The sequence below is a fragment of the Nycticebus coucang genome, chromosome 4 (assembly GCF_027406575.1).
Source record: "Nycticebus coucang isolate mNycCou1 chromosome 4, mNycCou1.pri, whole genome shotgun sequence".
NCBI classification, from domain to species: Eukaryota; Metazoa; Chordata; class Mammalia; order Primates; family Lorisidae; genus Nycticebus; species Nycticebus coucang.
The window spans coordinates 85,239,529-85,265,891 of record NC_069783.1 but is presented as its reverse complement, the minus strand read 5'-3'; the positions used below and the strand labels follow the sequence as shown (position 1 = coordinate 85,265,891).

The window sequence follows — 26,363 nt, the reverse complement described above, 5'->3', positions numbered from 1 at the left end:
TTCTGAAGTTCATTTTCCTGTGTGTAGAAGTAGTTTGTTCATTTTTATTGCTGTGTATGAACATACCACAGTTTAGTTCCTATTGTGTTGTGATGATCATTTAGCTTATTTTCACTTTTTGGAAGTTACAAATAGTACTACTATGACTATTCCTTTTAATTTTTTTTAACTTTAAGACAGAGTCTATCTCTGTTACCCAGGCTGGAATACAGTGGCATCATCATAACTTGTTGCAACCTCAATGATCAAGTGATCCTCATGCCTCAGCCTCCCAAGTACTGGGACTTACAGGCATGCACTACCATGCCTGACTACTTTTTCTTTTCTTTCTTTCTTTTTTTTTAATAGAGACCGTGTCTCACTATGCTTCTTAGGTTGGTCTTGAACTCCTAGCTTAAAAGTTTCTCCCACTTTGGCTTTCCAAAGTACTAGGATTACAGGCATGAGCCACTGTGCCTGGCCTTGAATATTCTTGAATATACCTTTGGTACATATATGTTCACATTTCTCTTGAGAGTGAAGTTTCTGGGTTAGTGAGTATGCCTATTTTGAGATTTGGTAGACACTGATAGTTTTCTAAAATGGCCAGTTTACATTTTCTTTAGCAGTATGTGAAAGTTCCAGAGTCCTACATTCTTGCTAATGCTTGATCTTACTTTTTTTTTCATGTTAGCATTTCTGGTGAGTGTATAGAGATATATCTCTTTGTGGTTCTAATATTTATTTCTCTGAGGACCAATGAGGATAAGACAATTGTCACATGTTTATTGGCCATTTGAAAAACCTCTTTGTAAAGTGCTCGTTAAAATCTTTTGCCCATTTTTCTACTGAGTTGCTGTCTGTATTTTTACTGAATTCTAGGAGTTATTTATATATTCTGGATTTTAGTCCTTTGTCAAATATATTTATTGCATAAATTCTTCCAAGTCTATGGTTTTCCTTTTGGGAGGATATCTTTCAAAAAAATCTTTTTTAAATCTTTCTTTTTCCTGGAAAAATTCAATCACATACAAAAGTAGATTAATATAATTAATCTCCATGTGACCAACTTCACCAATTATCAACTTGTGGCCAATCTTGTTTCAGCTATATCCCCGCTAAAAATAACCCTCTTCCATTGCTTTAATAGGCCCTTTTGCCTTCTGTTATTTTCAGTCTTTATTATTTCATTCAACAGTCATTTAATTATTCTTCATATGTTTATTGAAAGAAATATGACTGGATTAATACTTAAATCCAATGAATACAATTTTGTACTTACATTACCTGAACTTTCTGCATATGGTGAATCTGTTGGCCACTCCTCCTTGAAATTCCTTTCCCTTGAACCTCTGGTTACTACTGCTTCTGCTTCACCTGCTTCTTTCATCTCTTTTTCATAATCTGAATCCTGGAATTTTCTTCTCCCCATTTCTTCAGAGTTATTTTTTCCTTAGAGTTTGGGTGATTTCTTCATCCTCATGACTTTAACTCCCATTTACATCCTGATGCTTTCTGAATCTATATCTTCAGTCCAGAATGCTCTGTCCAGTACTAGATCTGTGTATAGATGATTTGCTGGTCACTTCACTTGGATGACCCACAAGTACCCAAGACAGCCTTCTGAACATCTCTCCCCATTCTAATCCATTCTCCCATTCTTCCATTCTACTATATTTAATTTTTTATTAGACAGCAAAATAAAGCAGAAGGTACAGATATTTCTCATAAATCCTCTATCCCCACACATACTCTGCCTCCTTTGCTACCAACATTCTTGAAAGAGTGATACATTTATTGCAATCTACGAACCTATACTGATGTATCATCATTTATCAAAATCCATAGTTTACACTAGGTTTCAGTTTTCATGTTATACATCCTATGGATTTAGACAAATGATAATGGCATGTATCTACCATTATAGTATCAAACATAGTAGTTTTACTGTCTAAAAAATCTTATGCTTGCCTATTCATCCTTTCCTCCCTTCAACATCTAGAAACCACTGATCTTTTAAAGTCTCCATAGTTTTGCCTTTTTCCAGCATGTCCTGTAAGTTGGAAACATAAAGTATATAACCTTTTCAAATTGGCTTCTTTCACTTGCACTTAATATGCACTTAAATTTTCTCCATATCTTTTCATGGCTTGATAGCTCATTCTTTTTAACACTAAATAAGTATATTCCCTCAATAATATTCCTCATTGTCTGGATGCATCACAGTTTACCCATTCACCTTCTGAAAGAGATCTTGATTGATTCTGAGTTTGGATGATTATGAAGAAAGCAGCTATAAACATCCATGCTTATGTTTTTTTGTTTTTTTTTTAATTGTTAAATCATAGCTGTGTACATTAGTGCAATCAAGGGGTACAATGTGCTGGTTTCATATACAATCTAAAATATTCTCATCAAACTGTTCAGCGTAGCCTTCATGGCATTTTCTTAGTTATTGTATGTAGACATTTGTATTCTGCATTTAGTAAGTTTTGCCTGTACCCATTCTAAGATGCACCGTAGGTGTGGCCCCACCCATTACCCTCCCTCCACCACAACCTCCCCCTTCCTTCCCCTTCCTTGGCCATGCTTATGTTTTTGTTTTCAACTCCTTTGAATGAATATTATTGCTAGTTCATATGGTAAGAGTATGTTTAGTTTTATAAGAAACTTACAAACTATCTTCCAAAATAGCTTCCATGTTGAGTTCCCATGAGAGTTCTTTTTACTCCCTGTCCTCATCAGTGTTTGGTATTGTCAATGCTCCAGATTTTGGCCATTCTAGTAGGTGTATAGTGGTATCTCATTATATTTTAAAGTACTCTTTTTTTTGTTGTTCATTTTCTTCTTCCTCTGGCGATGCTCTTTCCCGTTGCCTCCCCAGTAGCTGGATTACAGACACCCACCACAACGTCGGGCTGTTTTTGATGTTGTTAGTAGAGACGGGGTCTTACTCTGGCTCACTGCTGCTCATACCAGTCTCGAACCTCTGAGCTCAGGCAATCCACCTGCCTCGGCCTCCCACAGCACTGGGACTACAGGTGTGAGCCCAGCCCTCTTTATATTTTAACTTGCATTTCCTTGAGGACATATGATGTAGAACATCTTTTCATATGCTTATTTGTCATCAGTATATTTTCTGTGATATTGAGATGTCTTTTAAGGTCTTTGGACTATTTTTTAATTTTGTTGAGATTTTTGCTATTGTTAATTTTAAAGAATTTTTTTGAGGGGGGGGTCTCATTATATTGCACAGATTAGTCTCAAACTCCTGGGCCCAAGCAATTCTCTCACTCAGCCTTCAGAGCAGCTGTGATTATAGGCACATACCATCACATTGCTGAATTTAAAGAGTTCTTTTTATATTTGGGGTAACAAACAGTCTTATCAGAAGAGTTTATTGCAAATATTTTCTTCAATTTTCTGTGACTTGTCTTTATATTCTCTTGACAGTGTCTTTTACAAAGCTATTTTTACTCTTAATGAAATCCGGCTTATCAATTTTTTCTTTCATGCATTATGTCTTTGGTATTACATTATCTCCAAACCCAAGATCATTCTATTTTCTCCTATGCTATCTTCTAGGAGTTTTATAGTTTTTCATTTTACATTTATGTTGGTGATCCATTTTGAGTTAATTTTTGTGTGGGATATAAAATCCATGTCCAGATTCGATTTGTTTTTGTTTTGTATGTGGATGTCCAGTTGTCCCAGCACCATTTGTTGGAAAGACCATCTTTTTCCTCCCTAGTATTGCCTTTCTTCTTATGCTAAAGATCAGTTGACTATTCATTTGGGCCCCATATATGTACGTTCTGCATCTGTGAAATCAACCATGGATACAAAATATTTGAAAAAATTGGCATCTGTAATGGACATATTCCCTCAATAATACAGTATAACAACTATTTATATGACATTAATATTCTATTAGGTATAATAAGTTATCTAGAGATTATCTAATATACACAGGGATATGCATAAGTTATATGAAAATATTATGCCATTTTATATGAGAGACTTGAACTTTCATGGACTTTGGTATCCTCAGGAGGTCCAGGAACCAATCCCTACAGATAGCAATGGACAACTGTATTTATGTATGGTTATTTCTGGGCTGTATATTCTGTTCCATTGATCTATCTGTCTATTCTTTTAACAGTACCACACTGTTTTAATTGTGGTGTTATTATTGTGGTTTTATAGTAAGTCTTGAAGTTGTGTGATATCAGTCATCCAACGTTGTTCTTCTCTTGAAATATTATGTTGGCTGTTATAGATCTTTTGCTCCTTTGTGTAAAATCAGAGGATTTAGTTTGTCAATATCTAAAAGGTAACTTGTTGGGATTTTGATTGAAATTTTATTGAATCTATACATCACATTGGGAAGAACTGACACCTCGACAATATTGAGTCTTCCTACTCAGGAACATAGAACATCCTTTCATTTATTTAGTTAATCTTTGATTTTTTTAAAATCAGAGTTTCGTAATTTTATTCACATAGATCTTGTACTTTGTCAGATTTATACTTAAGAATTTCATATTGGGGAGGTTGCTAATGTAACTAGTATTGCATTTTTAATTTCAAATTCCACTTGGTGCTCCTCTACTTACAATGGGGTTACATCCCAATAAACCTAAGTTGAAAATATCATAAGTAAAAAATGTAGCCCTGAGAGCCATTGGCCAAATAATCACCAGTGCTTGAAGTCTAAGTTGCCTATCCCTTTTACAACATCATAAAATCAAAGAATTGTAATCTGAATCATCATAAATTGGGGGACTGTATAGGAAAGCAATTGACATTTACAGGTTAACATTTTATCTTGCAACTTTGCTATAGTCACTTACTAGTTCCAGGCGGTTTTGATTTTTTTTTTTTTTTTTTTTTTTTTTTGGTGTGTATCAATTCTTCTGGATTTTCTACATAGATGATCATTTCATCTGTGGACAAAGAGTTTTATTTCTTCCTTTCTAATCAGTATACCTTTTATTTTCTTTTCCTGTCTTATTGCAATAGGTAGGAATTTCAGTATGATGTAAAAAGGGGTGGTGAGAAGGGACAGCTTTGCTTTGTTTTTGGTCAGTATATTTTAGCAATTCAGCTGAACAAATACCCAATTGTCAACTATATTTTTCAGCCCCCATTATAGCTAGGTATGGGCCAACATAACTAATTCTTACCAATGGAATGTAAGCAAAAGTGATGCATGCCACTTTCAGGTCTTGACTGAAGGCACTGAACATGTGTATTATCACTCTTTCTTCTCTACTTCCAACTTGCAAGATATGGTAATAACTTATGCAACCTTGAAAGATAGTGTGATTGGTGGACAGAATTGCCTCCCCAGCCTGAGTTCCTGCATGACCTTATAGAGTAGAGCTACCCTACAGGGGTAAATTACAGGGCTGTTCATAAAACAGAGGGATATTCATGAAACATAAATAAAATTCTATTTTATTTACATCATTACATTTTGGAGTCTCTGTTATAAAGTCACTTAGTCTTTACCTATTACAGCATCTTAACCATACCACATTTAAAATTTGCTAGCCATCATTCCACCTAAATACCTTGCGCTATAGTTATAGTCTCAGTCTGAGTAAAAGCTCCTACAGTCATATAGTCATCTTTCCTCTCTCCATGCCAACATATAGTTTTCCTAAGTGCAGTTCTTACCTCTCAAGAATGACTCAGGGTTTCTACTTCTGGCCATGATAGAGTAACTACTACCGGACTAGTCCTCTTTCCATAAATAACTATGTAGTCAGACAAACATTTATCAGGCAGTTGTTTTCAGACAATGGATAATAGGCAAAACAAGACTGAGATAATGAGATCCCTGAGAGAAGGGAAACTAACAAGGTAAGCCCTGCAGTTACCCAGCTCTCTATATAGGGCAATTTCCTGACTGCAGTACAGAAAGCTCACACCTAAGCAAAGCAAGGTGGTTGCTATGAAATTCAGCCATAATGTTGCATATATCTGTAGTTCTTTCTTTTCAAATTAATATTGTTGTATAATAATATCACACAATTTATGTATTAATTTTATTGCTGATGAACATTTAGATTTTTTTCACTTATGGTGGTTATAAATAAAGCTACTTTGAAAATTATTATGTAAGAATTTCAGTGAACATAAGTACCTATTTACGTTAAGTACATAACAAAGGATGGAATTGTTTTTTCATAAGACTTATATATGTTTAGCTTTAGTAGATGTTGCTAAAGAACATTTCAAACTGGTTGTACCAATGTATACTGTAGCCAGCAACATATAAGTCCCTGTAGCTCCATGTGATTTTCAAATACTTGATCTTGTCAGTGCTTTTAATAGTATTTTTATTATGTTATTTCTGAAATTTGTTTCTCTGATGAATAATGATGTTGATCATCCTTTTTGTACTCCCATTGGCAAATTAAATATATTCTTTCGTAAAGTGCCTATTCAGGTATGTTGCTCATTTTAAAAATTGTGATGATTTTGCCTTGAGGCTCCAGGAGCGCAGTAAGGTGGTGGTCTGCAGGTGATCTGGAGCTATGGATGTCTGATTCAGTAGGCAAGTGCCTGGGAGCTGGTGGGAACAGCCAGCCCTTCCATAGAGGTCTGGGAATGGGAGGAAGCCTCCCATCTCTCTTTCAGTTTGGGGGGGAAGCTGTGCATTGAGTGGAAAGCTTGAAAGGGTAGGGGGACTTGAATAGTATACAGCAACCAGATTTGAATACTGAGTGGAGTGGATTTGCCACTGGATTGGTGGCTGATGAGACAGCCATACTGGGAAGGTCCTGGCTGCCAGGGGATGTCATTGTGGGAAGGTCCATGAGAAGGTTGGGTGGATGGGCCTCCCCTCAGGGGCCTCAAGCATGTCTGTCTCTTTCTGCCTGCCTAGATTGGGCTCCCACTCCAGGCTGGGTGGAGAACTGTTGTCAGAGGGCACTGTGAGACTTTCCTCCAAAGAATTCTGGAGAGCTTTAAGATCCCAACCTGGTGGGGACTGAATGCTGAGGAAACAATCAGGCGATCACCAAGGGCAACTAAATTAGGAATCAGGACCATGCCAGGAAATTAGAGAGAGGTTCCTGGCTGTGTTCTTCATTCCTAAAATCATAACACCACCTGGTGTCCTGGCAATATATTGCAACATATATAAGTTCCTATTAAACTTGCTTCTTTCCAGGATATATATATATATATCTTGATATATATATATATAGTTTTATATATATAACATATATAAATATATAGATTTTTTTTAAGTTTCTTTTTTCTTTTCTTTGATGCTGAGTTGCTGCTGTTTTTTTTTTTTAATTTTATTTTTGGACAGAGTCTTATTATGTCACCCTCAGTAGAGTGCCGTGTATCATAGCTCACAGCAACCTCAAACTCATGGACTTAAGCGATTCTCTTGCCTCAGCCTCCCAAGTAGCTGGGACTACAGGTGCATGCCACAATGCCCAGCTACTTTGTTGTTGTTGTTGTTGTTGTCGTCGTCGTCGTCGTCGTCGTCTTTGTCGTCATTGTTGTCTGGCAGACCCGGGCTGGGTTTGAACCCACCAGCTCCAGTGTATGTGTCTGGCGCCCTAGCCACTGAACCACAGGCACCGAGCCAGTTACTGCTGTTTTTGGCTAATTGAGCTTGTTTTGTTTTGCTTTGCTTCGTTTTTGTTGATTTGTTTCTTTGGTTCTATTCTTAACTTCCATTTTTACTTTCATCAAGAGCAAGGGCTCCTGTCTTTTTTGGTTACAGTATTTCAGCCTCATTTATTCTCTCTCTCTAATTCACACCTTTCCTTCTTTCTCTCTTTGGTTAAAGACTTTTCTACTCTTCTCATCTTTCCTAAATAAACCACAAGTACAACAGCTAAGATGTCCCCTCATTTTTTTGGTATTCTTTCTGTCTTTTTTCCTCTTCCCTCTCTCTCATTTATATGATACAACTGTATTTTTAACTTTCTTTATCTATTTTTCTTTTACTAGTAGTATATTTTTCTTTTTTCTCTGAGTGCTGGGGCAGCATGGCATTGGTCTGGCTGGGAGGCCACAACAGTAGTTTGACTCAAGAAGGCTAAGAGATCATGGTCTAGGGAGCCCTTCTACTTTTGGTCCTGGAAAGACAGTATTGGCAAGTCCATACTGCAAAATTTTTCTTTTTTCTTTTAACTTTTATTTATTTTTTCTTTCTTGTTTTTTATTTTTACTCTTTACTTTCTCTTCCTAGTTTTGGCAGAGGTAGGGTCTGGCTTTGCTCAGGCTGGTAAGGAACTCCTGATTTCAAGGAACTCACCCAGCCCAGTCCCCGAAATCCTTGAATTACAGGTGTGGCCTTAGCAAAATTTCAATCAATACCATTTCTCTTATCACTCTCATTCGCTCTTCCTATCCTCCTTCACTCCTATTATTAATTATTTTCTCTCACCCCCCCTTCCTTTTCTTCTTTATCTTCTATTTTTCTCTTTACTTCTCTTTTCTTTTTTCTTTCTTTTCCTCTTCATTCTCCCTGCTTGCTCTTTACCCCTCTCTTCCTTTTGGTCTTATACCAGGAGGCCACTTCAGTACCTAAGTTCCAAGAGGTAATTTAAAGCAAAGGAGGATAAGGAAGCGAACAAGAAGAAAGCATACATGAAAAAGAACCAACAGAAAAATTCAGGCAACCTGAAAAACCGAAACAGAGCAAGTCCCCCAAGGGACCATGAGGCAGCTACTACAGAGAACTCTACCTATAAGGAATTAATGGATTTGACAGGAAGGGAATTTAAAATATCAATGATAAAGACAATAAAGGGACTAGACAAGACAGTAGAAATACAGAACCAAGAGAAGGATGAGAGATATGTAGAATATAGAAAGGATATGATAGAGATTAAGGAAATGAAGGGAAAAAAATCAAGGAATATAAGGATGCAGTAGAAACTATAAGAAATTGATTAGACCACGGAGAAGAAAGAACTTCAGAGATAGAAGCTAAAGTTCTGGAGTTAACCCATGTAGTTAAAGAGGCAGAAAAGAAGAGAGAGAAAGGAGCAGTGCCTATGGCTCAACGGAGTAGGGCGCTGGACCCATATGCCAGAGGTGACAGGTTCAAACCCAGCCCTGGCCAAAAATTGCAAAAAAAAAAAAAAGAGAGAGAGAGAGAAAGCAGAACAGTTGTTCAGAGAACTATGAGACTTTGCAAAGCATTCAAACATATGAACAATAGGGATCCCTGAAGGGGAAGAAGATTGTTCCAAAAGAATAGAAGCCCTGCTAGATATTATCATAAATGAAAACTTCCCAAGTTTTACTAAAGATTCTGACACACTCCTTTTAGAAGGATATCAAAGGACAGGTGTGCTGGCTCACACCTGTAATCCTAGCACTCTGGGAGGCCAAGATGCATGAATTGCTTATGCTCATGATTTTGAGACCAGTCTGAGCAAAGAGCATGACCCTGTCTCTACTAAAAACTAGAAAAAAACTGAAGCAAGAAGATTGCTAGAGCCTGAGTTGGAGGTTGCTGTGAGCTATGATGCCACAGCACTCTACCCAGGGTGAAAGCTTGAGACTCTGTCTCAAAAAAAAAAAAAAAGAAGAAGAAGAAGGATATCAGACCCAAGCTCATCTCAACTCAAACAGAGCTTCTCCAAGGCACATTGTAATAAACCTGCCCAAAGTCAAGATGAGGCTCAGCCCCTATAGCTCAGTGCTTAGGGTGCTGGCCACATACACCAGAGCTGGTGGGTTTGAACCTGGCCAGGGCCTGCTAAACAACAATGACAACTACAACATAAAAGTAGCCGGGTGCTGTGGCGGGCACCTGTAGTCCCTGCTACTTGCAAGGCTGAGGCAAGAGAATCACTTAAGCCCAAGAGTTTGAGGTTGCTGTGAGCTGTAACACTATGGCACTCTACCGAGGGCAACATAGTGAGACTGTCTCAAAACAAACAAACAAAAAACCCCACCACCAACAACCAAGTCAAGATGAAAGAAAAAATTCTGCAAGCAGGCAGGTAAATAAGCACAAACTGACTTACAGGGGCAGAGCTACTAGGGTAACAGCAGACTTTTCAACTGAAACTTTCCAAGCCAGAAGAGAATGGTCATCCACCATCATTTTTTTTTTTTTAGACAGAGTGTAATTATGTCGCCCTTGGTAGAGTGCTGTGGCATCACGGCTCACAGCAACCTCAAATTCTTGGTCTTAAGCAATTCTCTTGCCTCAACCTCCCAAGTAGCTGGGAGTACAGGTGTCCACCACAATGTTCACCTATTTTGGGTTGTAGTTGTCATTGTTGTTTGGCAGGCCAGGCTAGGTTTGAACCTACCAGCTCCAGTGTATGTGGTTGGCACCCTAGCTGCTGAGCTACAGGTGCTGAGACCACCAGTTTATTTTGTTGTTGTTCTTGTCATTGTTTAGCAGGCCTGGGCCAGGTTCAAACCCACTGGCCCCAGTGCATGTGGCCAATCCTAAGCACTGAAGCAAGAAGTGCTTGCTCAGGTGGCTGAAGGTGGCTCAGCCTCAAGCCACCTTCAAAATTCTTAAAATAATTTTTAGCCCAGAATTTGGTACCTTGCTAAACTAACCTTCAAAATTGATGGAGAAATAAAATCTTTTGTGGATATGCAAACACTGAGGAAATTTGCCACAACACAACCAGCTATACAGGATATACTTAGACCTATTTTCACCACTGACCATCACAATGGACCACCAGCAAAGTAATCACCCAGAAGCTAAAGATAAAAACTTAGTTTCTACAGTGGTGCAAAGGATAAAATTCTACAACAGACTTTCACAAAGTAAGAGGAATAGAATTCCACCACACTTATCAATTTTCTCAAAAAATGTTAATGGCTCAAATTCCCTACTGAAGGGGCATGGGCTGGTAACTGGATAGAAAAGCACAAGCTATCATGTTGTCTCCAGGAAATGCACCTAGCCTTGAAGGACAAATCAAGACTCAAGTTTAGGGTGGTTCCTGTGGCTCAGTGAGTAGGATGCTGGCCCCATATACCAAGGGTGGTGGGTTCAAACCCAGCCCCGGCTGAACTGCAACCAAAAAATAGCTGGGCGTTGTGGCGGGTGCCTGTAGTCCCAGCTTCTCGGGAGGCTGAGGCAGGAGAATTGTGAAAGCCCAGGAGCAGGAGGTTGCTGTGAGTCCTGTGACATCATGAAACTCTACCAAGGGTGGTAAAGTGAGACTCTGTCTCTACAAAAAAAAAAAAAATAGACTCACGGTTAAGGGATGGAAAACAATATTTCAAGTGGGCGGTGCCTGTGGCTCAAGGAGTAGGGTGCTAGCCCCATATACTGAGGGTAGTGGGTTCAAACCCAGCCCTGGCCAAAAACTGCAAAAACAAAAACAACAACCAAAAAAAACCAAAAAACAAAAAAATAGCCCCAATATTTCAAGCAAATGGAAATCAAAAGAAAGGAGGGGTTGCAATCGTATTTTTAGATGCAAGTGGATTTAAAGCAACTAAAGTTAAGAAAGACAAAAGTGGACACTTCATTCTGGTCAAGGGAACAATACAACAAGAAGACATTTCAATTATAAATATTTATGTACCCAACTTAAATGCCCCCATATTTATAAAACAGACCTTGAAGGGTCTAAGCAATATGATATCTCATAACACCATAATACCCAGGACTTTAATACCCCTCTAACAGAACTGAACAGATCCTTTCTTTTGTCTTTCTTTTCTTTTTTTTTTTTTTTTTTTCTTGAGACAGAGTCTCACTATGTCACCCTTGGTAGAGTGCCATGGCATTACAACTCACAGCAACTTCAAACTCTTGGGCTTACGCAATTCTCTTGCCTCAGCCTCCCAAGTAGCTAGGGCTACAAGTGCCCACTACAACACCTGGCTATTTCTTGTTGCAGTTGTCATTGTTGTTTATCTCACCTGGGCTGGGTTCGAGCCCACCACTCTTGATGTATGTGGCTGGCACCATAACCACTGTGCTACGGGCACTGAGCCTGAACAGATCCTCTAAAGAGAAACTAAACAAAAACACAAAGGACTTAAATGTGACCCTAAAGCAAATGGGATTAACAGACATATGTAGAACAAACCATCCCAAAGCTAAACAATATACATTTTTCTCATCAGCCCAGGGAACATACTTCAAAATAGATCACATCCTAGGATACAAATTAAAAGAATAGAAATTATGCCTTGTATCTTCCCAGACCGCAATGCAATAAAGGTGGACCTCAACTCCAACAAAAACATTCATCCCCACACAAAGGCATGGAAATTAAACAACCTGATGTTGAATGATAGTTGGGTCCAGGAAGACATAAAGGAGGAAATTGTGAAATTTCTCACACAAAACAACAATGAAGAAACAAGTTACCAAAACCTGTGGGATACAGCAAAAGCAGTCTTAAGAGGAAAATTTATCACATTAGATGCCCACATTCGAAAAACAGAAAGACAACACATCAACAAACTCATGAATCATCTTATGGATTTGGAAAAAGAAGAACAATCTAATCCCAAACCCAGCAGAAGAAAATAAATAACCAAAATTATGTCAGAAATGAGTGAAATTGAAAACAAAAGAATCATTCAGAAAATTAACAAAACAAAAAGTTGGTTCTTCGAAAAAATAAATAAAATTGATAAAACTTTGGCCAGATTAACTAGAAACAGAAAAGTAAAATCTCTAATAACTTTAATCAGAAATAATAAAGGGGCTTGGCACCCATAGCTCAGTAGTTAGGGCGCTGGCCACATACACTGGGGCTGACAGGTTCGAACCCAGGCCGGGCCTGTTAAACAACAATGACAACTACAACAACAAAAATAGCTGGGTCTTGTGTTAGGCACCTGTAGTTCCAGCTACTCGGAAGGCTGAGAAAAAGAGAATCACTTAAGCCCAAGAATTTGAGGTTGCTGTGAGCTGTGATGCCACAGCACTCTACCGAGGGCAACATAGTGAGGCTCTGTCAAAAACAAAAAGCAGGGCGGCACCTGTGACTCAGTGAGTAGGGCGCTGGCCCCATACACCAAAGATGGCAGGTTCAAACCTGGCCCCGGCCAAACTGCAACAACAACAACAACAACAACAAAAATAGCTGGGTATTGTGGTGGGCACCTGCAATCCCAGCTACTCAGGAGGCTGAGGCAAGAGAATCGCCTAAGCACAAAAGCTGGAGTTTGCTGTGAGCTGTGATGCTACACCACTCTACCAAGGGCAACAAAGTGAGAATCTGTCTCAAAAACAAAACAACAACAAAAAAAAACAATAAATAATAAAGGGGAAATAACAACAGATGCCACAGAAATACAAGAGATTATCTCTGACTACTACAAGAAACTCTATGCTCAGAAATGTTGACTATGTGGAGGAAATAAATCAATACCTGGAATCACACTCTTTCCCTATACTTAAACAAAAAGAAATAGATCTCTTAAACAGACCAATTTCAAGCACTGACATCAAAAAAAAAAACAATAAAAAAATCCCCTAACAAAATAATGCCCTGGTCTACATGGCATCACAACAGAATTCTATCAAACCTTTGACGAAGAGCTTATACACATACTGCAGAAATTATTTCAAAAAATTGAGAAGGAAGGAATCTTTCCCAACACATTCTATGAAGCAAACATCACCCTGATCCAGGAAAAGATCCAACTGAAAAAGAGAACTTCAGACCAATTTCACTAATGAATATAGATGCAAAAATTCTCATTAAAATCCTACCCAATCAATCGTAGCTATACATTAAAACAGTTATACATCATGATCAATTATGTTTCATCCCAGTGATGCAAGGCTGGTTTAACACGCAAATCCATAAATATAATTCACCGTATCAATAGAAGGAATAAATAACAAAGACCATATGGTCTTCTCAATAAAGTGCAGAAAAATAGAATACAGAAAAATCATTCAATAAAACTCAGCATCCTTTTCTAACTAGGAGACTTAAGAAATTAGGCATAGGTGGCACATTTCTTAAACTGACTGGAATGATGCCCCATGACTATATCAATGTACACAGCTATGATTTAATTAAAAAAAAAAACTGATCGAAGCCATCTATGACAAACCCACAGCTAATATTATACCGAACGGAGTAAAACTGAAAGCTTTTCCACTTAGAACTGGAACCAGACAAGGTTTTCCTCTATTGCCACTACTATTGAACATAGTGCTGGAAGTTCTAGCCAGTATAATCAGGCAAGAGAAGGAAATAAAGGGCCTCCAAATGGATGCAGAGGAGGTCAAACTCTCTCTCTGGGTATTGTGGCGGGCACCTGTTGAAGATATGATCTTATACTTAGAGAACCCCAGAGATTCAAACACAAGACTCCTGGAAGTGATAAAAAAAAAAAAAAAAAAAAAAAATATATATATATATATATATATATATATATATATATATAGCAATGGGCCAGGCATGGTGTCTCACACCTGTAATCCTAGAACTCTGGGAGGCTGAAGTGGGTGGATTGTCTGAGTGAGCTCACAGAGACTAGCCTGAGTAAGAGTGAGCCTCCTCTCTCTAAATAAAAATAAAAATAAAAATAGCCTGGTGGTGTGGTGGGCACTTGTAGTCCCAGCTACTGGGGAGGGTGAGGCAAGAGAATTGCTTGAGTCCAAGAGTTTGAGGTTGCCATGAGCTATGAAACCACAGCACTCTACCCAGGGTGACAAAGTGAGACCCTGTCTCAAATAATAACAATAATAATAATAATAATAGGGTGGCGCCTGTGGCTCAGTGAGTAGGGTGCCGGCCCCATATACCAAGGGTGGCAGTTTCGAACCTGCCCCGGCCACCAAACTGCAACAAGAAAAAAAAAGTAGCCGGGCGTTGTGGCGGGCACCTATAGTCCCAGCTACTCGGAAGACTGAGGCAAGAGAATCGCCTAAGCCCAAGAGCTGGAGGTTGTTGTGAGCTGTGATGCCAGGGCACTCTACCAAGGGCGACAAAGTGAGACTCTGTCTATCTAAAAATAATAATAATATTAATAATACAGTAATGTCTCAGTATATAAAATCAGTGTCCACAAATCAGTAGCCTTTGTATATGCCAATAACAGCCAAGTTGAGAAGCTGATCAAGGACACAATTCCCTTCACTGTAGCTTCAAAGAAAATGAAATACCTAGGAATATACCTAACAAAAGAGGTTATGTGTAGGGGGTTAATGCTCTGGAACGGCAGACCCAGACCCAGTTTAATCGCTGGCTGGGGAACAACATTGGAAAAGACTGCTCAGCATGAATTTTAAGGAAAAACAAGTCTGAGGATGCCTGGAACATGGCTTCCACTATCTCAGGCTAAGTAGACAAAGATAATGCAGCCCTGAGATAATACAGCATCTTCCCGGCCTCTTGAGAAGGTTGTTATTAGTTTTTAGCAAAAGTGCATATGTGAAAGATAAGGTTGAAAGAATCCCAAGTTCCTAGGAAGACTGGATAGAGAGAAAGCCAGAGTAAGTGGTAGGGGGTGGGTAAACAGCCAGGGGTGGAGAAAGGAGATGGGAAGAACAGGTCTGTTCAGTAGGGGAAGTAAACCAGGTTTTCTAGTTTATCTACATATTTGAAGAGTTTAATCCCTTCCATCTGTTGACTCTCAGATGCACGGGCCTAATCTGTCCTAATCAGGTAGGCAAGCACCTCCAGATTCTTTTCCTCTTTGGGGATTCTAAAGAATCCCTAGGAATTGCCTTCTGCAGGCATTCTCCCTGGTTACCTCAGAATTGAGGTGGGGTGCTCCGCTGAGAAGTCAACCTATCTACTATTCACAGTGAAGGACCTCTACAAAGAAAATAACAAAACCCTAAGAAAAGAAATCGCAGAAGATATTAATAATTGGAAGAACATACCATGCTCATGGCTGGGAAGAATCAACATTGTTAAAATGTTCATACTTCCCAAAGCAATCTACAGATTCAATACAATCTCCATTAAAATACCAACATCATACTTTCAAGATTTGGAAAAAATAATTCTTTGTTTTGTATAGAACCAGAAGAAATCTCATACAGCCAAGGCAATTCGTAGTAATAGAAACAAAGCCAGGGGCATCACCCTACCAGACTTTCAGCTATACTACAAGGCCGTAGTGATCAAAACAGCATGGTTTGGCAAAATAATAGAGACATAGACATTTGGAACTGAATAGATAACCATGAGAAGAAACTAACATCTCACAGCCACCTGATCTTTGATACACCAAACAAGAACATATACTGGGGGAATGAATGCCTATTTAATAAATGGTGCTGGGAGAACTGGATAAGCACATGTAAAAGACTGAAACTGGACCCGCACCTCTCACCACTTAACAAAAATTGATTCAAGTTGGATAAAAGATTTAAATCTAAGGCATGACACAATAAAAATCTTCCAAGAAAGTGCAAGGAAAACACTTGAAGATATTGGCCTGGGGAAAGATTTTATGAAGACTTCTGTGGCAATTGCAGCAACAACAAAAAATAAATAAACAAGACTTACTTAAACTGAAAATCTTCTGTACAGCTAAGGAAACAACAACCAAAGCAAATATACAATCTTCAGAATGGGGAAAGATATTTGGATTTTACAAATTGGACAAAGGCTTGACAGCTAGGATTTACAAGAACTCAAACCATCAAAAGAGCCAGCATTCCCATATATCACTGGGCAAGAGACATGAAAAGAACATTCTCTAAGAATGACAGAGAAATGACTAACAAAAATGAAAAAATGTTCAATGTCACTAATCATCAGAGAAATGCAAACCAAAACCACCCTGAGATATCAATATACCCCAGTAAGATTAGCCTACATCCCAAAGTCCCAAAGCTGCAGATGCTGGCATGAATGTGGAGAGAGGAGAACACTTTTACATTGCTGGTGGGACTGCAAATTCATACAGTCTCTATAAAAGAAATATGGAGACTCCTCAAAGATCTCAAATTAGATTTCCCATTTGACTCTGCAATCTCACTACCAGGTATCTACCCAGAAGAAAAAAAATAATTTTACCATAAGGACATTTGCACCAGACTGTTTATTGCAGCTCAAATTATAATTGCCAGGATGTGGAAACAACCTAAATGCCCATCAACTCAGGAATGGAATAACAAATTGTGGTACATGCACATCATGGAATACTGTTCAACCATGTGAATTCACAACTTTTGTGATATCCTGGATCAGCAGTTCTCAGCCTGTGGGTCACGACCCACAGGAACTGTATTAAAGGGTCATGGCATTAGGAAGATTGAGAACCACTGTCCTAGATGGAGTTGAAACACATTCTTCTCAGTAAAGTATCACAAGAATGGAAAAGCAAATATCCAATGTACTCAGTACTAATATGAAGTCAGTAGACAATCCAATGCATGCCCAAATAGGAGAAAAACTAATTTCGATTCAAGTTGGGGGGAGGGGTCACACAGGAGGGGACAGGGGTTGGGGTGCTTTCACTGAATGGGCATGGGCTGGGGGGAGTTGGCACACATTTTGTGTGTGGGACATAACCACAAGACAAACTCTACCTAACAAAATCAAATATTTTGCCCTGGTTGCTTGTGCCTTCACAGTAACCTGAAATAAATTTACTTTAAAAAAAATAAAAATTGTGATGAGTTACTTTGTAATTAAATTGTAGGAAACACACACACACACACATATATATTCCAGACAGTAGAACTTCTGTAAGTTCACCACCCAAGGGACTGTAACCAACCGGTCAACACAAGGAATTAGGCCTATTGTACTGATACACAACATATGGTTCATGCCCAGTCTATAAAAATTAGGTCAACTTGAGGTAATCAGTATAGGGAGCTAGTCAACTATAGAGGCTGTATTGTATGTAACAGTCTGTGGCTTCCCTTTTTACTCTCTGAATGATATCTTTTGGTGAATAGAAGTTCTTAATGTTGGGTGGTGCCTGTGGCTAAGTGGGTAGGGCACTGGCCCCATGTAACAAGGGTGGCGGGTTCAAACCCGGCCCCTCCCAAACTGCAACAAAAAAAAATAGATGGGCATTCTGGTGGGCCATAGCTACTTGGGAGGCTGAGGCAAGAGAATTGCCTAAGCCCTGGAGTTGGAGGTTGCTGTGAGCTGTGATGCCACAGCACTACTGAGGGCAATAAAGTGAGACTCTGTCTCTAAAAAAGTAAAAGAAAAAACTGGGAATACAAGAAATAAATAAATAAGTTCTTATTGTTTGAAAAGTCCAATTTAATAATTTTTTACTTTGTAGCTAATTAAAATTTGTATTCACTTTGGTTATCTTTGACTACCTCAAAGTCAGAAAAATATTTTCCTATGTTTTGTTCTAGATGCTTTGCTTTTTTACCTGTCATTATTCAGTCTTCAATCCATCCCAAATTAATTTTGTGTGTGGTGCCAAGTAGTGATTTTTTTCTTATGTATATGTAAATTGACCTAGAAAACTTAATGAAAAAATATTATTTCTTCCACTGAATTGTGATGGCACTTTTTGTAAATCAGGTGACAGTGTTATGTATGTTTCTGCTACTGGGTTCTCTATTCAGTTTCATGGTTCTCTATAATAATTTTAAACAAACACTACACTATTTTAGTAATTATAATTTTAAAATGCTATTGATGTCAGGTAGCATAAATCCTCCAACTTTAGTATTTGCTTTTCCACATAAAATTAGCAAATTAGCTTATCAATACCCACCACCAAAAGCCCTACAAGGGTTTTAATTGATATTCTATTAAATCTATAGATCATTTTGGGGGAAAATAGATATCTTAACAATAGTCTCCCAATACAAGAATATGCTACATCTTTCCATGTTTTTAGATCTTCTTTAATTTCTATAACCAGTATTTTGTGGTTGCCTGTAAAATGGTCTTGTACATCTTTCACTCTGTTTATTTTTAGGTATTTTATTTTTCTCATGCAATTGTAAATGACAATGTTTTACAAATTTCATTTTCTAATTGTTCCTTTTGTATGGAAAACCAATATATCTTTGTATGTTACCCTTTTGGGGTAAAAATTGTGTCACACCTGTGTATCAACATGGAAATAATTGACATCTGTATTATGTTGCCTTTTCCAATCCATGAACATGGTATGTGTCTCCATTTTATTTAGATCTTTGATTTCTTTCATCAGTATTGTGTGATTTTCAGCATACAACATTTCTATACATGTTTTGTTAGAGTTATACCCAAGTTTTTCATTTGTGAGTGATTATAAATTGTATTTTTAATATTGCCAGTCATGTGTTCATTGCTAGTATATAAAAATGCTATATAGAAATATTTTTGTAAATTTATCTTTACCTTGGACCTTATAGAACTCACTTTTAGTTCTAAGAAGTTTTGTTAGATGTCTTGGGGGTTTTACATAGACAATCATACCCAAACAACAAAAGTTTGACTTCTTCCTGTGTGATTTGTATGCCTTTTATTTCCTTTTCTTACCTTATTGCAGTGGCTAGAACTTCCAACACTATGTTGAGTGCTTAAAGCGGATATCACAATTTTTGTAGGAAAACATTCCGTCTTTCATCATTAAGTTTAATGTTAGCTGCAGGTTTTCTGTAGGTCTTTATCAAACTGAGGAAGTTCCCCTCAGTTTCTATTTTTCTGAAAAAAATTTTTTTAACAATGAATGGTTATTGAATTTTGTCAAATGCGTTTTTCTGCATAGATTGATATATTCCTGTCATTTTTATCTTTTAGCCTATGAATCTTTTTTTTAAATGTTGCACCAACCTTTCATCCCTGGAATAATTCCCACTTGGTCATGCTGCATACCTCTTTTTATATATTGCTGAATTCTGTTTGCTTTATTTTGTTAAGAATGTTTATGTCTATATTCATGAGGGATTTTAGTATGTAGTTTTCTTATTTTATGCTATTTTATTTTCTTTGTTTTGTTTGTTTGCTTTTTTGAGACACAGTCTCACTTTGTCATCCTTGGTAAAGTGCTGTGGCAGCATAGCTCACAACAACCTCAAACTCCAGGGCTCAAGTGATCCTTTTGCCTCAGTCTCCTGAGTAGCTGGGACCTCAGGCATCTGCCACAAAGCTTGGCTATTTTTTAGAGACAGAGTCTTGGTCTTGCTCAGTCTGGTCTCGAACTTCTGAGGTCAAGTGATCCACCCACTTCAGCCTCCCAGAGTGCTAGGATTAGAGGCATGAGCCATTATGTTGGCCTTTTATGCTGTTATCTATATCTATGTTTTGAAATACTGGTAGTGCTAAGTTTATAAAATAAATTAGGAAGTGTTCGATTTTCTATTTTCTGGAAAAGATTTGTATTGTTAGTATTAATCCTTCTTTAAACATTGATGGAATTCTTCAGTCTAACCATCTGGGCCTAGAGATTTCTTTCTGGAGAGTTTTAAAATTATAAATTCAATTTCTTTAAATTTTATCTTTTTTATTATGTATTTCATTTTAAGGACTTGTAGTAGCTTGTGGTAGTAGTTTGTGTTGGAGGAAATTAGTTCATTTCATTCCTTATTATTCTTTTGGTGTTTGTAGGGACTGTAGTAATATTCCATTTCATTCCTGAAATATTGTTATTTTATGTCCTTTCTCTTTCATTTTTTGTCAGTCTTTCTAGATGTATGTCAATTGTATTGGTCTTTTCAAAGAACCAGCACTTTGTTTCATTAATGTTGTCAATGGCTTTTCTGTTTTCAATTTCACTGATTTCTGCTCTTATCTTTATCACTTTTCTTGTGTTTGTTTTCCTCTTTTTTTTTTCCGAGACAGAGTCTCACTATGTCCCCCTTGGTAGAGTGCCGTGGCGTCACAGCCCACAGCAACCTCAAACTCTTGAGCTTAAGCGATTCTCTTGCCTCAACCTCCCAAGTAGCTGGGACTACAGGCACCCACCACAATGCCCAGCTATTTTTTTGTTGCAGTTGTCATTGTTGTTTAGCAGGCCTGGGCTGGGTTCAAACCCATTTGCCTCAGTGTATGTGGCTGGCGCCCTAACTACTGAGCTATGGGTGCTGAGCCTCCTCTTTTTGTTTTTGAGGTAGAAACTTAAATTACTTGAAACATTTTTTCTTTTCTAATGTATCCATGAGGCACTATCAATGTCCTCTCGACACATCTTTAGCTATATCACACATACATTAATACATTGTATTTTCATTTTCATTCACTTCCATGTATTTTTGAAAAATTTCTCTTGAGACTTTTTCTTTGATTCATTGATTATTTAGAAGTGTGTTTTTTAGTTTCTAAGTGTTTGAGGGGCATTTGTCTGTTATTGAGTTCCAGTTTGATACCATCATGGCTGACGAATGGTATGATTTCAATTATTTTAAATTTCTTGAGGTTTGTTTTATGGTCAAGGATATATAGTCTGTCTTGGCATGGGGTTTTGAGAAAAATGTGTATTCTTTTGTTGGGTAGAGTGTTCTACATACGGTGATCAGATTCTGTTGGTCAATGATATTCTTTTATATCCTTGCTTCTTTTCTGTTGAGTTGTCTATCAATTATTGAAAGAGAGGTGTTAAGTGTCTAGCTATAATTATACATTGGTTTATTTCTTCATTTCAGTTCTATTCATTTTAACTTCACTTACTTTTCAGTTCTTTGGTTGGTGTATGCATATTTAGAGTTGTAATATCTTCTTGGAGATAGATACTTTTATTATAATAGTGTGCCTCATACTTTGGTAACTTTCTTTTATCTGAGGTCTACTTTTGTCTAATGTATTAATATAGGCATACCTACTTTCCATTGATTTGTGTTTCCATGGTATAGCTTTTTCTCTCCTCTTACTTTCAACATTCCTGTATCATTATATTTGAAGTGAGTTTATTGCAGACAAAATACAATTGGGTCATTTTTTTTTTTTTTTTTTGTGGTTTTTGGCCAGGGCTGGGTTTGAACCCACCACCTCCGGCATATGGGACCGGCGCCCTACTCCTTGAGCCACAGGTGCCACCCAATTGGGTCATGTTTTTTAGTCTACTTTGACAATCTCTTTTAATTGTTGTATTTGGACCATATACTTTTAATATAATTATTAATATGTTAGGGCTAAATCTGCCTTTTTATATTTTGTTTTCTGTTTGTCATCTCTGTTTTCCTATCTTTTTATGGGTTACTTGAACATTTTTTTATAATTCAATTTTGGCATATCTATAGTGTTTTAAAATTTCTTTATTTAGAGATAATTCAAATTCTATATAAGCCATCTACTTAAAGCATACAATTCAATGGCTTTTAGTATATTTACAAGGCTGGGCAACAAGTACCACTGTTTAATTCCAAAAGATTTTCTTCATCCAAAAAGAAACCTCATGTTATTAGCAGTTAGAACTCATTTTGGTTTCCTGCCAGCCCCTGGAAACCAATAATCTAACTTCTCTCTATAAATTTGCCTATTATGGCCTTTCATATAGATCAGTCATAAAATTTGTGTCCTTTGGGTCTGGTTTCTTTTGCTTAGTGTAATATTTTCAGCTTTTCAACTACATTGTAGCTTGATTCAGTACCTCATTTATTTTTATGATTGAGTAGTATTCTTATATGGATACACCACTTTTATTTATCCATTCATTAGATGATGAACATTTGTATTGTTTATATTTTTGGCAATTATAAATAATGTTGCTATGAATACCTGTGTACAAGTTTTTGTGTGGGCATATACTTTCATTCCTTGGTTATCTATACCTAGAGTGAAATTGCTAGATCATATGGTATCTATAAATTTATATATAATATATATAATCTATAATATATAACATATATAGATATAGTATATATATATATATTTTTTTTTTTTTTGAGACAATCTCACTATGCACCCTCAGTAGAGTGCTGTGGCATCACACCTCACAGCAACCTCAAACTCTTGGGCTTAAGAGATTCTCTTGCATCAGCCTTCCAAGAATAGCTAGGACTACAGGCACCTGCCACAATGCCTGGCTATTTTTTGGTTGTATTGTCATTGTTGTTTAGCAGGTCTGGCCTGGTTTGAACTCAGTAGCCCCTCTGTATGTGGCTGGCACCCTTATCACTGAGCTATGGGCACCAAGTCTGGTATCTATGTCTTTAAGGAACTGCCTCACTGTTTTCCAAAGTTGCTGCACCATGTTACATTTTTTTCTTATTGTTAAATCATAGCTGTGTACATTAGTGCAATCAAGGGGTACAATGTGCTGGTTTTATATACAATCTGAAATATTCTCATCAAACTGTTCAACGTAGCCTTCATGGCATTTTCTTAGTTATTGTATGTACACATTTGTATTCTGCCTTTAGTAAATTTTGCCTGTAGCCATTCTAAGATGCACAGTAGGTGTGGCCTCACCCATTACCTTCCCTCCACCATAACCTCCCCCCTCCCTTTCCCTTCCTTAGCCCTTTCCTCATAGTCTTGTGCTATAGTTGGGCTACAGCCTTCATGTGAAAGCTATAATTTAGCTTCATAGTAGGGCTGAGTACATTGGACACTTTTTCTTCCATTCCTGAGATACTTTGCTAAGAAGAATATGTTCCAGCTCCATCCATGTAAACATGAAAGAGGTAAAGTCTCCGTATTTCTTTAAGGCTGCATAATATTCCATGGTACACATGTACCACAATTTGCTAGTCCATTAGTGGGTCAATGGGCACTAGGGCTTCTTCCATGACTTAGCAATTATGAATTGGGCTGCAATAAACATTCTGGTACAGATGTCTTTGTTATATTGTGATTTTTGGTCTTCTGGGTATAAACCTAGTAAAGGAATTATAGGATCGAATGGCAGGTCTATTTTTAGGTCTCTAAGTATTCTCCAAACATCCTTCCAGAAGAAACGTATTAGTGTGCATTCCCACCAGCAGTGTAGAAGTGTGCCCTTTCCTCCACATCCACGCCAACATTTCTGGTTTTGGTATTTTGTTATGTGGGCTACTCTTACTGGGGTTAGGTGATATCTAAAAGTAGTTTTGATTTGCATTTCTCTGATGATTAAGGATGATGAGCTTTTTTTCATGTGTTTGTAGATTGTGTGTCTGTCTTCTTTAGAGAAGTTTCACTTCAAGTCCCTTGCCCACCCTGAGATGGGATCACGTGTTCTTTTGTTGCTAATACGTTTCAGTTCTCTGTGGATTCTGGTTATTAGACCTTTGTCGAAGGTATAACCTGCAAATATTTTCTCCCATTCTGAGGGCTGTCTGCTTACTTTCCTTACTATGTTCTTGGCTGTGCAGAAGCTTTTTAGTTTGATCAGGTCCCAGTAGTGTATTTTTGATACTGCTTCAATTGCCTGGGGAGTCCTCCTCATAAAATATTCAACCAGGCCGATTCCTTCAAGAGTTTTCCCTGCACTTTCTTCAAGTATTTTTATAGTTTCATGTCTTAAATTTAAATCTTTTATCCAGTGAGAGTCTATCTTAGTTAATGGTTAAAGGTGTGGGTCCAGTTTCAGTTTTTTACACATCACCAGCCAGTTCACCCAGCACCATTTGTTAAATAGGGAATCTTTTCCCCACTGAATGTTTTTTTTTTTTTTTTTTTATTGTTGGGGATTCATTGAGGGTACAATAAGCCAGTTACACTGATTGCAATTGTTAGGTAAAGTCCCTCTTGCAATCATGTCTTGCCCCCATAAAGTGTGACACACACTAAGGCCCCACCCTCCTCCCTCCATCCCTCTTTCTGCTTCCCCCCCCATAAACTTAATTGTCATTAATTGTCCTCATATCAAGATTGAGTACATAGGATTCATGCTTCTCCATTCTTGTGATGCTTTACTAAGAATAATGTCTTCCACTTCCATCCAGGTTAATACGAAGGATGTAAAGTCTCCATTTTTTTTAATAGCTGAATAGTATTCCATGGTATACATATACCACAGCTTGTTAATCCATTCCTGGGTTGGTGGGCATTTAGGCTGTTTCCACATTTTGGCAATGGTAAATTGAGCTGCCATAAACAGTCTAGTACAAGTGTCCTTATGATAAAAGGATTTTTTTCCTTCTGGGTAGATGCCCAGTAATGGGATTGCAGGATCGAATGGGAGGTCTAGGTTGAGTGCTTTGAGTTTTCTCCATACTTCCTTCCAGAAAGGTTGTACTAGTTTGCAGTCCCACCAGCAGTGTAAAAGTGTTCCCTTCTCTCCACATCCACGCCAGCATCTGCAGTTTTGAGATTTTGAGATGTGGGCCATTCTCACTGGGGTTAGATGATATCTCAGGGTTGTTTTGATTTGCATTTCTCTAATATATAGAGATGATGAACATTTTTTCATATGTTTGTTAGCCATTCGTCTGTCATCTTTAGAGAAAGTTCTATTCATGTCTCTTGCCCATTGATATAAGGGATTGTTGACTTTTTTCATGTGGATTAATTTGAGTTCTCTATAGATCCTGGTTATCAAGTTTTTGTCTGATTGAAAATATGCAAATATCCTTTCCCATTGTGTAGGTTGTCTCTTTGCTTTGGTTATTGTGTCCTTAGCTGTACAGAAGCTTTTCAGTTTAATGAAGTCCCATTTGTTTATTTTTGATGTTGTTGCAATTGCCATGGCAGTCTTCTTCATGAAGTCTTCCCCCAGGCCAATATCTTCCAGTGTTTTTCCTATGCTTTCTTTGAGGATTTTTATTGTTTCATGCCTTAAATTTAAGTCCTTTATCCATCTTGAATCAATTTTTGTGAGTGGGGAAAGGTGTGGGTCCAGTTTCAGTCTTTTACATGTAGACATCCAGTTCTCCCAACACCATTTATTGAATAGGGAGTCTTTCCCCCAAGGTAAGTTCTTGTTTGGTTTATCAAAGATTAGGTGGTTGTAAGATGTTAGTTTCATTTCTTGGTGTTCAATTCGATTCCAAGTGTCTATGTCTCTGTTTTTGTGCCAGTACCATGCTGTCTTGAGCACTATGGCTTTGTAGTACAGACTAAAATCTGGTATGCTGACGCCCCCAGCTTTATTTTTGTTACAAAGAACTGCCTTAGCTATACGGGGTTTTTTCCGGTTCCATACAAAACGCAGAATCATTTTTTCCAAATCTTGAAAGTACGATGTAGATACTTTGATAGGAATGGCATTGAATAGGTAGATAGCTTTGGGAAGTATAGACATTTTAACAATGTTGATTCTTCCCATCCATGAGCATGGTATGTTCTTCCATTTGTTAATATCCTCTGCTATTTCCTTTCTGAGGATTTCATAGTTTTCTTTATAGAGGTCCTTCACCTCCTTCGTTAGGTATATTCCTAGGTATTTCATTTTCTTTGAAACTATGGTGAAGGGAGTTGTGTCCTTAATTAGCTTCTCATCTTGACTGTTATTGGTGTATACAAAAGCTACTGACTTGTGGACATTGATTTTATATCCTGAAACATTACTGTATTTTTTGATGACTTCTAGGAGTCTTGTGGTTGAGTCTTTGGGGTTCTCTAAGTATAAGATCATGTCGTCAGCAAAGAGGGAGAGTT

The 26,363-nt window shown here is 37.7% G+C and overlaps 1 long non-coding RNA gene across 1 annotated transcript in view; it reads left to right on the top strand.

Moving 5' to 3' along the window:
* Positions 1 to 4,217: 4,217 nt before the first annotated feature.
* Positions 4,218 to 26,363, top strand: part of LOC128583672 (uncharacterized) — a 50,761-nt gene continuing 28,615 nt past the window's right edge. Inside the window, exon 1 of the long non-coding RNA XR_008379518.1 lies at positions 4,218 to 5,847. This is a non-coding gene — a long non-coding RNA (uncharacterized LOC128583672). The remainder of the gene's footprint in view (positions 5,848 to 26,363) is intronic.